We start from the raw sequence: 5,000 nt of genomic DNA, 5'->3' as shown, positions 1-5,000 counted from the left end.
ATTGCGCCTTAACCTAACCTCTATTGTAACTTAACCTAACCTATATTGCACCTTAACCTAACCTATATTGCACCTTAACCTAACCTATATTGCGCCTTAACCTAACCTATATTGCGCCTTAACCTAACCTATATTGCGCCTTAACCTAACCTATATTGCGCCTTAACCTAACCTATATTGCGCCTTAACCTAACCTATATTGCGCCTTAACCTAACCTATATTGCGCCTTAACCTAACCTATATTGCGCCTTAACCTAACCTATATTGCGCCTTAACCTAACCTATATTGCGCCTTAACCTAACCTATATTGCGCCTTAACCTAACCTATATTGCGCCTTAACCTAACCTACATTGCGCCTTAACCTAACCTATATTGCGCCTTAACCTAACCTATATTGCGCCTTAACCTAACCTATATTGCGCCTTAACCTAACCTATATTGCGCCTTAACCTAACCTACATTGCGCCTTAACCTAACCTACATTGCGCCTTAACCTAACCTACATTGCGCCTTAACCTAACCTATATTGCGCCTTAACCTAACCTATATTGCGCCTTAACCTAACCTATGTTGCGCCTTAACCTAACCTATGTTGCGCCTTAACCTAACCTATGTTGCGCCTTAACCTAACCTATGTTGCGCCTTAACCTAACCTATGTTGCGCCTTAACCTAACCTATGTTGCGCCGTAACCTAACCTATGTTGCGCCGTAACCTAACCTATGTTGCGCCTTAACCTAACCTATGTTGCGCCTTAACCTAACCTATGTTGCGCCTTAACCTAACCTATGTTGCGCCGTAACCTAACCTATGTTGCGCCGTAACCTAACCTATGTTGCGCCGTAACCTAACCTATGTTGCGCCGTAACCTAACCTATGTTGCGCCGTAACCTAACCTATGTTGCGCCGTAACCTAACCTATGTTGCGCCGTAACCTAACCTATGTTGCGCCGTAACCTAACCTATGTTGCGCCGTAACCTAACCTATGTTGCGCCGTAACCTAACCTATGTTGCGCCGTAACCTAACCTATGTTGCGCCGTAACCTAACCTATGTTGCGCCGTAACCTAACCTATGTTGCGCCGTAACCTAACCTATGTTGCGCCGTAACCTAACCTATGTTGCGCCGTAACCTAACCTATGTTGCGCCGTAACCTAACCTATGTTGCGCCGTAACCTAACCTATGTTGCGCCGTAACCTAACCTATATCGTATCTTAACCTAACCTATATCGTATCTTAACCTAACCTATATCGTATCTTAACCTAACCTATATCGTATCTTAACCTAACCTATATCGTATCTTAACCTAACCTATATCGTATCTTAACCTAACCTATATCGTACCTTAACCTAACCTATATTGCCCCTTAACGTAACCCATATTGCGCTGTAACCCAACACACGTTGGGCCTTAACCCAACACACGTTGGGCCTTAACCCAACACACGTTGGGCCTTAACCCAACACACGTTGGGCCTTAACCCAACACACGTTGGGCCTTAACCCAACACACGTTGGGCCTTAACCCAACACACGTTGGGCCTTAACCCAACACACGTTGGGCCTTAACCCAACACACGTTGGGCCTTAACCCAACACACGTTGGGCCTTAACCCAACACACGTTGGGCCTTAACCCAACACACGTTGGGCCTTAACCTGCTCTGTAATTGTCATACGACGCGTTAAATTAGTGTAGTGTTGCCTAACTGCAACCCCCGCAATATAGTTTGCTACTCGCACTGCCCGGTCCCCAGTGTATCGCTTCATGTTAAACACCTTGCAGCTATACACTGTAATGTGGATGGCAGCAGGACGTACATGCTCAATGCCCTTTGCAGTTGTTCATTGGCATTCGCAGTTGTTCATTGGCATTCGCATGGCGAAGCACTTAGCCTACGCTGTGGTATGGCCTGTGTCAACTGTCCGCTGATATTGTACGTCCAAATCACACACTGTACTGCACATTGGTCCTCATGTACTGAATGATACATCGTGGTACATGTGACCGTACAACGACTGCGCCAACAACGGCGAACCATGCGGTCCAAATGTTGTGCACGCAGCTACGTGTCGTCTCCCTATAAGAGCTGGATTGCAGTGTGGTATGCCCTGGATGGCGATCAGCATGAGCCGTCTGTTGATGTAGTGGCGCGTGTTGTCAGACGTTGTCGTCTCTTCTCACACACCGTGATAGCATGGTGCACTGCGTTCCACATCTGCGACATGCGACAGAGGCCGGTTGACAGTCGTTCGCGCAATGGACATCGCATACGTACGGGGGCCACCTTCCACGTGTTTGCGAAGCGTGCACATGTTGTTGCGTGTATGTGGGCAGACATAGTGTGTCGTGACACCTGACACAGGCATGCAACAATCGTTGAATTTGCAAATGGCGATGGACGCCTACGTTTGCTGGTGACGTTACGCAAATGAACAACTGGTAAACCGTTGTGGTGCGGTTGTTCTCGCTAGAGGTGAATCAGTGATGGCGACGATCGGTTGAGCTACCAACCGGTTGTTTCAGCGATACCCACCATGCCCACGAACGTGAATGGCATGTGGGTGTGAAGCGATACGCGGCGGTGGCTGGGTGGGACCGGCCCCGGCCGGTGAGGGGGGGCCTCCCGGCGTGCTGGCCGCGCGGTGCGTGGGCGCACGCGCTACAGCCGGCTGGTGGGGGCGGCCACTGGCAGGCGCGCCGGCCGACGGAGGCGGCAGGCGGCGCAGCTGCGCGCCGGCGCACCCTGCACGCGGCGCCGTGCGGCCAAAGTAGGTCCTCGCGGGCCCGGTGCGAAGCGCGGTGGACATCTGCAGTGTGCTGGTCCGATTGAGGACTGTGTGCGCTGAGGATGCGCCGCCGCCCGGCGCTCGGCGCCGCGACGCCGTCTGCTGCTCGGTCGCCTCTGCGGTTCTCGCAGGTGGTTTGTATCGCAGCTGTGCGGACGTGTTGGCGCGTGCGCTGTGCTGGGAGAGTTCGCTTCGGCACCCAAGTGGGGCTTTTGTCCTTCTGTGGCGCTGGCGTTGGAGCTGCCGGTCACCGTAGGTGGCGCGTGTTGTCTCCCGCCGGCAATGCCACGACAGCACGCTCCCGGGCCTCTGTCGGCAGCGGCAAGCTCAGTTGGGAGCACGGGTGGTCGCACCTAAAGCGTCTACTCGCCAAACTCCGGGCGATTGCGCCTCTCTCGAACCCGACCAAGTACTTAGGACGGCGCTGCGCGCCGCCGGGACCTGAGAGGGTTTCGAGGTGTATGGTGCAGGGGAGCTCAGCCTCCTCCTGTTTGCAGAATAATTGAGCGGACGCTTGCGTGTTCGCGCGGGCCCCCGGGACACACTCCCGGGCGGCCGGCTGCTCAGCTCTAGTTGACGCAGCTCCCTGGTTGATCCTGCCAGTAGTCATATGCTTGTCTCAAAGATTAAGCCATGCATGTCTCAGTACAAGCCGCATTAAGGTGAAACCGCGAATGGCTCATTAAATCAGTTATGGTTCCTTAGATCGTACCCACGTTACTTGGATAACTGTGGTAATTCTAGAGCTAATACATGCAAACAGAGTCCCGACCAGAGATGGAAGGGACGCTTTTATTAGATCAAAACCAATCGGTCGGCTCGTCCGGTCCGTTTGCCTTGGTGACTCTGAATAACTTTGGGCTGATCGCACGGTCCTCGTACCGGCGACGCATCTTTCAAATGTCTGCCTTATCAACTGTCGATGGTAGGTTCTGCGCCTACCATGGTTGTAACGGGTAACGGGGAATCAGGGTTCGATTCCGGAGAGGGAGCCTGAGAAACGGCTACCACATCCAAGGAAGGCAGCAGGCGCGCAAATTACCCACTCCCGGCACGGGGAGGTAGTGACGAAAAATAACGATACGGGACTCATCCGAGGCCCCGTAATCGGAATGAGTACACTTTAAATCCTTTAACGAGTATCTATTGGAGGGCAAGTCTGGTGCCAGCAGCCGCGGTAATTCCAGCTCCAATAGCGTATATTAAAGTTGTTGCGGTTAAAAAGCTCGTAGTTGGATTTGTGTCCCACGCTGTTGGTTCACCGCCCGTCGGTGTTTAACTGGCATGTATCGTGGGACGTCCTGCCGGTGGGGCGAGCTGAAGGCGTGCGACGCGCCTCGTGCGTGCTCGTGCGTCCCGAGGCGGACCCCGTTGCAATCCTACCAGGGTGCTCTTGAGTGAGTGTCTCGGTGGGCCGGCACGTTTACTTTGAACAAATTAGAGTGCTTAAAGCAGGCAAGCCCGCCTGAATACTGTGTGCATGGAATAATGGAATAGGACCTCGGTTCTATTTTGTTGGTTTTCGGAACCCGAGGTAATGATTAATAGGGACAGGCGGGGGCATTCGTATTGCGACGTTAGAGGTGAAATTCTTGGATCGTCGCAAGACGAACAGAAGCGAAAGCATTTGCCAAGTATGTTTTCATTAATCAAGAACGAAAGTTAGAGGTTCGAAGGCGATCAGATACCGCCCTAGTTCTAACCATAAACGATGCCAGCCAGCGATCCGCCTCAGTTCCTCCGATGACTCGGCGGGCAGCCTCCGGGAAACCAAAGCTTTTGGGTTCCGGGGGAAGTATGGTTGCAAAGCTGAAACTTAAAGGAATTGACGGAAGGGCACCACCAGGAGTGGAGCCTGCGGCTTAATTTGACTCAACACGGGAAACCTCACCAGGCCCGGACACCGGAAGGATTGACAGATTGATAGCTCTTTCTTGATTCGGTGGGTGGTGGTGCATGGCCGTTCTTAGTTGGTGGAGCGATTTGTCTGGTTAATTCCGATAACGAACGAGACTCTAGCCTGCTAACTAGTCGCGTGACATCCTTCGTGCTGTCAGCGATTACTTTTCTTCTTAGAGGGACAGGCGGCTTCTAGCCGCACGAGATTGGGCAATAACAGGTCTGTGATGCCCTTAGATGTTCTGGGCCGCACGCGCGCTACACTGAAGGAATCAGCGTGTCTTCCTAGGCCGAAAGGTCGGGGTAA

The 5,000-nt window shown here is 52.6% G+C and overlaps 1 non-coding gene across 1 annotated transcript in view; it reads left to right on the top strand.

Moving 5' to 3' along the window:
- Positions 1 to 3,377: 3,377 nt before the first annotated feature.
- LOC126443425 (small subunit ribosomal RNA) overlaps positions 3,378 to 5,000 on the top strand; it is a 1,910-nt gene continuing 287 nt past the window's right edge. Inside the window, exon 1 of the ribosomal RNA XR_007581908.1 lies at positions 3,378 to 5,000. This exon is cut by the window's right edge and continues 287 nt beyond it. This is a non-coding gene — a ribosomal RNA (small subunit ribosomal RNA).

Source organism: Schistocerca serialis, unplaced genomic scaffold (genome assembly GCF_023864345.2).
Source record: "Schistocerca serialis cubense isolate TAMUIC-IGC-003099 unplaced genomic scaffold, iqSchSeri2.2 HiC_scaffold_1472, whole genome shotgun sequence".
Taxonomy (NCBI): Eukaryota; Metazoa; Arthropoda; class Insecta; order Orthoptera; family Acrididae; genus Schistocerca; species Schistocerca serialis.
This window is presented reverse-complemented; position numbering and strand designations above follow the sequence as displayed.